Source organism: Lissotriton helveticus, chromosome 2_2 (genome assembly GCF_964261635.1).
Source record: "Lissotriton helveticus chromosome 2_2, aLisHel1.1, whole genome shotgun sequence".
Taxonomy (NCBI): Eukaryota; Metazoa; Chordata; class Amphibia; order Caudata; family Salamandridae; genus Lissotriton; species Lissotriton helveticus.
The window spans coordinates 352,984,671-352,996,618 of record NC_136060.1 but is presented as its reverse complement, the minus strand read 5'-3'; positions in this window follow the sequence as shown (position 1 = coordinate 352,996,618).

Sequence of the window (11,948 nt, the reverse complement as noted above, 5' to 3'; positions counted from 1 at the left end):
GCGGCACAACTAGGGTTGGACATCACGTTCTTTGGCAGAGGGGGGTTGTGTCTTCACGAGTTTAGGGGATTCTTCCAAGGGCTGTTAGCACGCCAGCAGTCTCCACCGTCAGTGGTGATACTTCACCTTGGGGAGAATGATTTGGCAACACTGGGCAGGCGCATCTTGATTGAGGAGATTATCTCAACAGCGGGTTGGATAGCTAGGACCTGCCCCGGGTGCACACTAGTATGGTCACAACTCATACCTCGACTTCAGTGGCGGGGGGGTCATTCGGTCAGGGCGTTGAATCACTCGGTAAAGAGGATCAACACACGGTTGGATAGGTTGTTTCGAACCCCCTTGTTACAGTCAATACCTCATGGGTGCATCTGGGGTCACAAGTATTACTTGAAGGACGGGGTTCATTTGACAGAGGAGGGTAATGTCCTATGGTCTGACAATATCTGGGCTTGGCTAGAGGGCTTTGAGAGGAGGAGTGTGTCCTTAGGCAGGGGCTAGAGGGGGAGGCCAGATCGTCGGTTAACAATGCTGGCCTGTGGCGGTAAGGTCATTATCGGTGAGCACATATTTGAGGTCTGAGGGGGCGGGCATCATCCTATGGAGGTTCCCGCCCGGGGGGAGGGGCCTGCGGGCCACTCCCAGTACTCCAGGGGCAAGGTAATATGCAAAGGAGCGCGGGTAGGAGTAGTTCACGCTTTCCTTAGGCTGGTAGCCACCCCGCGCGCGTGGACTCATGACGCCATCGGCGCAGAGTAAGGGCCCTCCTTTAATGGGTAAATGGAGTTTAGGGCGTAGACCGGGCAACTCCCGGGGTAACACTGCGCATGCGCACTTCTAGGGGGGAGGCGCAGCTTGTAGGACCTGACACCGGTAGTGACCCTGCCATATGGCCAGAAATGTACAAAAATCAAGTGTAGGATGCTTAGTTAAGCTAGGAACAACATGTATTAGAGTTTTGTTAAGGTCAGGCTCTCAAACTTGTTGATAACAATTGTATAATTGAATGTCCTGCTGATTTTTGTATTCATTGTTGATTATGCAATTAAAACCTTTTTAATTTCATACTTTAATAAATACGGCCGGGCGACTAGCGCCCGCCTTCCAAAAAGTAAAACACGTCTCGTGTCCACGTTCCTGGGTGTTGGGTGCCGGATTGGGGGGGAGGCGGCAGCTAGTCGCTGACCATGTGAAAAGGGGGGGCCCTCGGCCCCCCGCACGCATGGCGGCGCGGCGACCGTCTCCCCCCCTTTCCCCTCGTGTCATTCGACGGTGGGGGCGTGCCCTGGGGGTGCGGCCCACCGCCGATTGGCCGGCGGCCCTCCTGACCCGGATTCAATGGAAGTGGTTCCGGGTCGGGGGGGGCGGGCGATAGGAGGGGCCATCCGGCCCCTCGGGAATAAGAGGTAGGGAGCGCCCAGGAGACCCCCTTGTCCCTGGACGCTCCCTCGCTGAACGTTGTGCCCCGCGTTCGGGGCTTCTTTGTTTTCCCACCCACCATCCCTTGGTACAAAGTTTTAAGCAGTGTTATGTCCGGTTTAATGATAAGTTTCGAAGGTACGGACCACGGGAGAGAGTGGGCTGTTGGTGTATTTTGTGATCTGATGTTTAGGAATTTTTTCCCCTTTGTAGCAAAAAGATGTGTGAAGTGAACTGTATTTGAAGCTATGTGTCTTTAGGTCTTTTTTCCCTTTTATAGCTATACGTTGATATTGTGATTTTGAGAAACATGAGTGAAACGAATTGTAATTTAATGCCATGTGTCGTTAGGCCTTTTTCCCTTTTAGCTATACGTTGATACTGTTATTTATTAGCCAGTGTAGTTGTCCTTTAGAATTTTTCCATAGGTCGTCGTATTTATTAGGTATGGGGCATGCGGTAAGGTCATTATCGGTGAGCACATATTTGAGGTCTGAGGGGGCGGGCATCATCCTATGGAGGTTCCCGCCCGGGGGGAGGGGCCTGCGGGCCACTCCCAGTACTCCAGGGGCAAGGTAATATGCAAAGGAGCGCGGGTAGGAGTAGTTCACGCTTTCCTTAGGCTGGTAGCCACCCCGCGCGCGTGGACTCATGACGCCATCGGCGCAGAGTAAGGGCCCTCCTTTAATGGGTAAATGGAGTTTAGGGCGTTGACCGGGCAACTCCCGGGGTAACACTGCGCATGCGCACTTCTAGGGGGGAGGCGCAGCTTGTAGGACCTGACACCGGTAGTGACCCTGCCATATGGCCAGAAATGTACAAAAATCAAGTGTAGGATGCTTAGTTAAGCTAGGAACAACATGTATTAGAGTTTTGTTAAGGTCAGGCTCTCAAACTTGTTGATAACAATTGTATAATTGAATGTCCTGCTGATTTTTGTATTCATTGTTGATTATGCAATTAAAACCTTTTTAATTTCATACTTTAATAAATACGGCCGGGCGACTAGCGCCCGCCTTCCAAAAAGTAAAACACGTCTCGTGTCCACGTTCCTGGGTGTTGGGTGCCGGATTGGGGGGGAGGCGGCAGCTAGTCGCTGACCATGTTGCCATGCAGCCGTGATATCGTAAGAAGAGAAACCCCAACTGTAACCCCCCTATTCTCCCCCCTTCCTCCCGTTTCCCACCCCGCCCAGTGTGCCAATTTTGTGGAGCCAGCAAGGCCCTATTCATGTAGTGGTTGAAGCAATCACTCAGGTGGGTGTATGAAGTCATTTGTGTTCACGGTGAGTCACAGAATGCGCAGGTATTTGAGGCACGTGATCTCATTGAATTCCCTGGACAAGAGGGAGAGCAGCGGAAGCCACACTTTCTGATAAGCAGCCGTGGACTGTGTAATCGTGGTGTGAATGCGCTCCAGGCCCAGGGTGAACCATAGCTTATGTAACCAGCCCGTGTGAGTCGGTTTGGCGGTGGAGCGTTGCGGCCTGCATGGCTACTCCCATCTGGCGACCTCTAAGGGACTTCAGGGGGAATGTGAGTCCGTTAGGCAAACCCAGGATGGCATATGGCGGGAATCTGGGGATTTCCGTATCAAATATGGAATCGATGTCGTCTAGGACAGCCTTCCAGTAGTCTTGAACCTCGTGGCAGTCCCAGAGGAGGTGAGTCAGAGTGCCCCTTCCCCCACAGCCCCTCCAGCATAACGCGCTCCGTGCGGGGTTGCCCTTGTTGAGCCAAGCCGGCGTGAGGTGCCAATATATGGCCAGCTTCGTCGCCGTTTCCCTGGCAGCTGTGTTGCGAGTGGTGTGTGCAGCTCTATAGTAAACATAACTCCATTCCTTGTGTGACAAGGCCCTCCCCAATTCTGCCTCCCAACGCCTCTGGCACGCTGTTTTGCCCGACGGGGGAGTAGGTGTAAGCATTTTGTAAAGGTCCGCAATAAGATGTTTGTCAGAGTCTTTCGTCACTAGCCACTTCTCGAAGACTGTCATGGGTCTGCCAACCAGGGGGGCTACGTCCGGGTGGGTGAGCCAGTGGCAGAGCTGAAAATATTGATATAGATGAGGGGACACAACCTCGTAGCCTTGGATTATGTCTTTAAGGGGGAGGAAACCCCGCAAGTCAAAGAGGTGACCAGCGGAGAAACTACCAATCCCACGCCATTGCGGAAAGGCTCCCGGGGCATTGCCCGGTGGGAACCTATGGTCTACTTTTAACAATTGGTATGCTTAAAGTAGATACACTGGCTGTCTAGTAGTTATACTTCATCTTATGTTGAATGTTGTCTTAAAGAATCTGCATACCATTTCACCCTTCTGTCAAATACATATATTCAGTTGTTTTGTGCTTCATTCGATACCCAGATATATTTTCAAACTACACACATTTTGCCTTAATTATAGGTGTACCTTTGAGTGCTGAGAAAACATCAAAATGTTATCTGCTTGCAGTTCCATCCTTACCTTTTCCTCTAATTCAAAACCCTCCCAAACATCTGTTTCTTGTTATCTTTTCTATCAAGGGTCTAAAGAAAAGAGCCAACAATGAGAATACGGCTGTTATGTCCCCAAGGGTATGGTAAGCTGTTCGAGATAATACTGACTACTATCTCAGAGTCTGGTTTGGTGTATAGTTAATAACAATTCTCACAGGAATAACAGCAGATCCCATTATAAGTCATCCCCATGACATGTATAAGCTCTTCTCAGCATCATCTGTGAGTCACTCTTTAGTAACAAAGCCCACAGAAAAACATCCGAGTAATACGTTCTGTTGCATGAAACCTTGTGATAGTGCTCCTAAGATTTGAAGTTCCACATAGTCAGATGGGTGCTTTAGGTCTACGAGGTATCAAAATTGTGCACTTTACCATGGCAATGCTTTACTGCAACTCCATTCAGAAGATACCGGATTAAAAAAGTAGTGATTAGTAGTCAATAGACAAGTTCCAGGTGTGTGGTCCAGGTCAAAAGGAGCATGGGAAAACCTGTTATTAACCTCAAGCTGCTCATTCTTCACAGATCAGTAAATACGAGGAGACCTCCACTCAGTAGATAAATACAACAGGCATTTATAGAGTTGAACTTCCTTGCAAGTCAGTGGAGTTACAGAATGCTCTTATTTACTTCTAATAGTTTAGGTTCAGAGCCACACAACAAAAATGTGTAAATACAACAGTCGTTTTCAGAGACCAAGTACATAGTGTATTAAGCGGCAACAAAGAAGATTACCTGAAAAAGATCTGACCATCCCACATGCACTCCCAATATTATTCAAGTTTTTGAAACCAGCATTTTTTCTACTTTGTGAAACTGTCTCTTCGGTGCACAAGTCATTGCTACTTCTTTAGCAAAAATATATTTAAATCTGCTACAGTAAATGTTATTTTAATGCATGATTAGTGTACCTATGGAGTAAAAACCAAAGCGCCAGATCCAAAGATAACTCCTTCCCTATGGAGTGGCACTTGGTGGTTGAGTGTTTTACATTTTTGGAAAATGTCCTGAATCTGCCACATTCTAAATAATCACATTGATTGGGATTCCAGAGTACAAATGGTGGAACCTATTGTGGATAAATGTTTACAACTTTTGACTACCAAACATATATGAAGGCAATGTTCTTTTAAAGTGTTCATTTAACATATTAAAAAATGTGTTATAAAAATGATAGGTAAAGAAAATGTTAACATACAATGAAAAAATAAACGAGTTAGGATGCCATAACAATGTACTAAGTTGCGAGAGATGGAGGTATGTAGTGACCAAGGCCTCAGGTAAGCTGTGCAAATTGTTCTTTATTGAAGAAGCCTCTAGGACACAAGTGAACACGTACACACAAGTAAAGCACAGCTTCACCTGTAAATACCTAGAACATGCTAACCATTCTAACTCTAAATTCTACATGACATAAATACATTCTGCTTTCCCCCATTACTACACATCCCTTCCCTTTAATAAAAAAACTGAAAAAACCCTATAACTATACAATAGCTGTATGAATGACAAATATATACAGTTCAATGCTAACAATTTTTTTAATATTTAAGTACAACTTCATATTATAAACAATATGCACTTCAAGATAACAGTTTACTTTACATACTACACACATAATCTTCTAAATTTCTAGGTTTCTTAATACTACCACCAAAAGTGCTCGTTCTCCAGCCCTCAGAATGACAACTCTGATTACCATCAGAACTCACATTTTTATTCCCACTTTGCCTCTTTCCTTCGCTCACAAGAATGTCACTATCACCTTGTGATACTCCATTCACAAACTCCTTAGGTGCACTTGATGAATCAGTATTTATCCACCATTATTTGTCAATCCAGTAATTTTCAACGAATATCCATTCTTCCATACTATCACAATTCAGTCCAACGACTGCCAAATGACTCCTATGATAAATACTGACATCATCCAATTCTACAGTGTTGTTCATCACCTTCACAATTTGCTTAGGAGTACTAAACTTGTTTTTTCCCTTTGCAAATTTCTTAAAAGACTTCACATTGACCCATTGTCCTATCACCAATTTCACGTACTCCGTGCTTGAAATAAAAATGAAGACGTATTCTTCTTTTGGGACGCTAAAATGCATTTGCACTTCCTGCGCATTCCAAATTACCGTCTTTCCTCTCCTCATCCAACCAGGATTAGCTTTGAAATGCGGTACTCATCCTCTCATTAGCCCGAATGGACACTCCCCTACAGAACCATGGGAAGTCACCCAATATATCCAGATCATCTTTCTCAACTCCATTTTCCAATCTTTCCTTCCTTGGTTGGCCAGCTGCAAAATGCCTTTAATCAATCTGTTCGCTCTCGCCACAACACCACTTCCCTAAGGATAATAAACTGCTGTCAAACATTTCTAATTTCCTCTGATTTGAACTGAACTACACTATTAGTTAAAAAGAATGCCAGAAGGCCCTCTCTCAAAAATATTTTGTCCATATTTTGTCACACCACATAAAAGGTCCTATGATGTCCAGCGCCACATCTTCACATGGTAAATTGGGATACCTTTGAAGACTCAAAGGCGGATTCCAAGTTCTCTGGAATTTGTCACCCTTTCACAATCCATACATGACCTCCCAGACCTCTCAGTTTCAGTGGCTACATTGGACCACCAATATAATTCCCTCACATTACGCTTGATACTTGCTATGCCAGAATTTCCCTCATGACAAAAGGATTAAATTTTACTTCTCATATAACATGGCGGTATCACCATATCGCCTCAAACCACAAACATTCTGTTCAATCTTAATTCATCACTAACTTCCCAAAATGTCTTCATCTCACCTAGTAGCTTTGCCTTCACACAATTTCATCAACCACTGACAGATTTTTCTCCAACTCTTTTTAAGGTATCATCTTTGTCATATCCCTTCATCCACTTCTCCTTTTGCAAGCATTTTACTTCATTAATCATAAAGATTCCTGAAACACACGCATCATTCCAGGGATTCACATCATTCTTCCTGACAGGCAACAACATCCTGCTCAGAAAATATGCTGTTACGCTTTTCTTTCCAGGTACATAATGAACTTCATAAAGAACAAGTGTTTACAGCACGGGGCACATTACTGGCCCCCAGCACCGGGACACCTCGCATGAGGTAGCTGCGCGCTTTACAAATGCTGATTATTAATATTACTAAGTGTCCAAAATACCAACAAAGTGCATGCGATCGGGAAAAATGTCAAAGTGAGAAATATTCGATCAATGTTTCTGAATCAGCCTAAAAGTAAGGGTAAAATGACACCTACTGATTTACTATAACAATTACTGTTTTCAAAAGATTTGAGCGTGCAGTGTAGCATTAAATAAAAATAAACCAGACTAAAAATAGGAAAAAAAGTAAAAAGTATGAGAAACCAATACTTTACTCGCAGTCATAAAAACACTTGGTGGCTTTATAAAACAAGTCAAAGAAAAGTTTCAAATATGAGTTTGTGAACCCAATATCATACACCCTGGCATGCTAATCTATAAAAAAAACATTCAGGAAATGGAGACATGTTAGATTATTCTAAGGCAGAGCATCGAACAAAACTTCACGAATACTGCCAAACAGGAGCCTGACATCTGCTGTTAAGGAGTCTAACCTGCTAAATGTGGAAGTGAAGGCTCGGGTGTTTTATGGACGCAGTGGGCGGGGTGCAAGAATATTTTGGTGTGTCTCTATCTGCAGAACAATGCAGCCAGGCTAGATGGAGAGAAAGATCTAAAAGTGAGTCCGCGCGTCGGAATGAGACACAGTGATTGCAGTGGAGGGGGTGGGCAAAAACAAGGTAGGAGAGCGTGTGCTGTCAAGTTGCTGCGCTGTACCTTTAAAAACCTAAGGCGTGCAGGGGGAAACAACTACATGCCGCCTGGGCTCCCGCGGAGCAATGCGCGAACTTCTGCTTATCTTGGTTGGCATGCTCTGTGTGTACACACAACCTGCATGGATGCTGCCCCCCACCCCGTCCCGTGTGCCCGGGCTATGATTACTAAATACGGACCCTCCTTCCCTCATAGTGATTATCGGGTTTCTTAATCAGTAGCAGCACCGAAGCTGTCTGCTCACCCACCACCTGAGGGGACTCCGGGGCCTCGTGCTACAAACACAGGCAGACAGGTCCAGTTCACACTGAACTCCCAGGCCCCAGGAACAGCCCAGTTCCATCTGTCCCAGAAAGAGGATCGTGCTTCGTAAACCCTTTGAGAATCCCGGAAAGCTGCAACTCGCCGTGGCCCTGTTGACCTCAATGCACACCTGCAGAACGTGACAGCCCGTCGGACTGCGAGATCGCAAGGAGCTTTTTTTCGCGGGACCGTGGAGTAGCCATAGTGCAAAGGACTGTGGGAAAATAAAGCTTGTGGTACAGCCTGTGGAAATCAAGTGACAACACGAGGGGTAGCACAACGCGTAGTCTGCGGACGTTTATTGTAACAGCACCAGATGGAGTCGTGCCATGACACAGCCTTTTGTCTCTAAGCTCCGTCCTTTTCAGACTGGGCGCCCAGACATCCTGCTGGCATACAAGGTTCCTTATCTTCTTTATGGGGCCATCTTCAGCAGTAAGTCAAGTCAAGGAACCCAATCTGAAAAGGACGGGGCTTAAAGAGAAAGAAGAACGTCACTATGACCTCTTCCATTGGCTGGCCACCGTTTAGGTGGCCAGCCAATGGAGAAGAGGGGCGGAGCTTAACCTCGCTAATGATATTCTCTCTATCTCATTAAATCGCGCCAGCGAGACTGCGCAAGCGCAGCCATCGCAGGCTGAGACCTAAAAAGCTGTAAGCCCATGGACAATATTGAAAGTCTTGCGGAGGCTCTAGATAATGCTTCAGTTGTTATAAGCTTTGTCAAAGGCTTATGACCTGATCTCAACATAAACTTTCTTCCCCACTAGTACTTGTGAAAATGCTCCAGTGCCCACACACATACCAAGGTCTCCCTCTCTATTACAGAGTACTTTTCCCAAAAGCTATTACAACCTCGTCCTTGTTCACCTCCCTGAGTGAGTATGTTCCCCAAACCTGCTTGTTTGATCTCTAGAAATGGTCTTTGGCATGGGCTGATCACTCAAATTTGTTTTTGTTCTTCAATAACATACGCATTTCATGCATTTTCTCAGGAAATGTTTCAACAAACTTTAAATAAAACTTAGCCAAAACCAAAAAATAACTAAGTTCATCCTTATTTTTAGGTGTTGGAGCCTTATTAATAGCCTCCACAAGTTTCTCCTTGGGTTTAATGCCCTTGTCTCATGTCCGAGATATATGTCTTTCTACCAACAAACCTGCGTTAAATGATACAAATGTTATTTGTAACCCAATTGACAAGGACTTTAGCATCTTTATAAGACCCTGGTAAGTGGTACCCCTTGTGCACAGGGCATGGGTACTAAAGAGGGTCCCTATGGGTTGCCGCATGTACTATGCCACCCAAAGGGACTGTTGGACCCGGGGTCACCGGTCCACCTAGGGTAGCCTGGCACAAAGTGGGAAGGCCTAACTTCAAGGCAACCGTGTTGTACTTGCGTCACACTCACCACAGCGCACCTCCACTTAAAAATGACACCACACCGTCTTTAGAAAAGTAGAAATGTTTATCTTTCATGTTCGATAGGTTTGAAATTGTCAACACATTTCATCAGTTAAGACTTGAGCAATGCAACATTCAAGTATAAGCATTAAGTGAGGGAAAGAATATTTCATTACATTTGGTTCAGAGCATTATCAAGCAGAATTCAATAACATTGCCAATGTGCCATTTGTAGTACACTATAACCAAGCGAGGGATTAACAGCATTGGTTAAGAATTAGGCTGATATTTACACCATCAATTACATAAATAGATAAATACATAAGTATTCCCAATGAAGAAGATTAAATATGATTACCATTAAGTCTTTTAGTCATCTATTTGCTTGACCTACATGAAAGTTCAAGAAGATGGCACAATAGTTATTAACCCTCTTCTCGGCATACAATTACACAGTAACAGGAATTGGTATTATTTCAGAGAAACAGTTCCTTGTACCATTCTGGGAAAGCAGATCAAACAAATTCACTTGAGGAGAGAACCCAGGTAACTGAAGTAGTGATATAGGGTTAACCAAAAGATCAGGCCCATGCAGAGTCGCCACTGGAATGGGGGAAACTTAGTAGTTATAAACATTCCCCCCCCCCCTTATTTGGCAGGTTCTCTCCCTTTATCCCTTCCCAGAGCAGGCAATATCTTTCTAGGCCTCAGGTAGGCAGGACTAACTCTCACACTTTAAGGACTTTCAACAGTGTGGGGAAGAACACCCCCGTTATCCTGTCAACTGGGGCCGCTAACAAGACCTCCACACCTCGGGCCCAGCGTGCACAAGTTCCTCAGCTCCTCACCTGAGGACTGTTGTTGATGAAAGGAAGCTGGCACCCCCACACGGGAAAAAGGGGGGGGGGGTTACCTGCTAATAATTCCGCCTCACTCGGTGTCCCTGCTATGCCCACAGCGCCAGAGACGGCAAGACAGTGTTGTTCGGCGGCAGCAGGAGGAGGAGGCACTGACGAGGGAGAGTGACGCGCTGGGTTGGAGCCTCGGTCGCTAGGCGACTCCGCCCAGCGTCTCTCCCAATCTTCACTCAGCTTCACTTCAGCGCCGGCAGGCTTCCCCTCCCAGTCCGGGCCGCAGCGATGACTAAGACTTCCCAGCAGCAATCACCCCAGAAGCGGAGGCCGGTAACTGTCACATTAGGCCCCATGCACGGGAGAATCTCCCGGGGGCTGCAGTGGTGAGTCAATTAGGGTTTGACGCACAGGGGGATCCCGGGCTAGCTGCGGTATTTATAAATGAGATCCTGCAGCGCGAGGAAAACCCTGGGGTCACGGAGGTAACGTGAAGGGCAGTCCTGTCCCACTAACGCTCCAGGCGGCAGCAGGGGCTCTAAGGGGTACTTCAACCAGGCTACACCTCCCACTGGAGGCGGCAGCACTCACCACCTTTAAGAATGTTCTGCCTTCCTCAGTTCACGTCCTGGTAGATCCCCTGGTCCAATTTGGGAGCCCCACTCCTGTGGAGACACTGGGGAAAAGTGGGTCCGGGCGTTGATTAAAGGCAGGGTCAGATCAACAGGTGGGGGCAACGTCAACTGGGAAGGGCAGCAGCCCCAAAAGGCGATCAACCCCTTCAGTGCGCCGACCTCCTCACTCAGCAGCCTGTACTCCAAACAGCCCCTCAGTGACCACTCTCTTCTCCTCCAATCTCCTCACTCCCCCAAAATGGCCGCCCAACATTCCATCTTATATAGCCTGTGCCCAGAGTGTCCAGAGTGGGCCAGAAGGTTCTGGAACCCCTCATGTCAACCTATGGCCCAAAGCTCTGAGGCAAATTCTGACAGGCCACCATTTTGTGACAGCGCACCTATCCTCCATTTTAAAAGGAGCACCTGCGCCTCACCATTAATCAGTAATGATGGTGCGCCCAGAGTTTTTAAGCCTACACACCCAAAAATCACAGTGGACACAAAAATAGAAGGGAAAAAGGAAGAAAAATAAGGAGGGACCACCCAAAGGGCTGAGAGGTCTAACAGGGACCCACACTCAAACTGCATGCAGCCAGCCATTATAAGATGAGTGAAATGGTGCATGCTGAAAACACAACATTATGCACTCCCTATATACAATGCCAAAGTACACTGCATGTACTATATGCAAGTCACCCCTACAGCCTTTAGAGCCCTAAGGCAGGGTGAACTATAGTACATGTGAAGATACATCTGCATGAGCAGATATGTCCCGGTGATGCCTAGTTCCATTGTTAGACATTGCAAGTGATCAGGGAGCCCTTTTAAAGGTATGTACTGGGCACTGGTTCTTACAAGTTACCCAGCTACATAATGGCTTCACTGAAAATAATGGTGTTTGGTATCAAACACTTTGTCATATTAAGTCAGTACTGATGCCAGTATCAAATTTATGAGGACATGTACCCAGACGGCACCTTAGAGGTTTCCCCTTGTTACCCTACTAGTCTG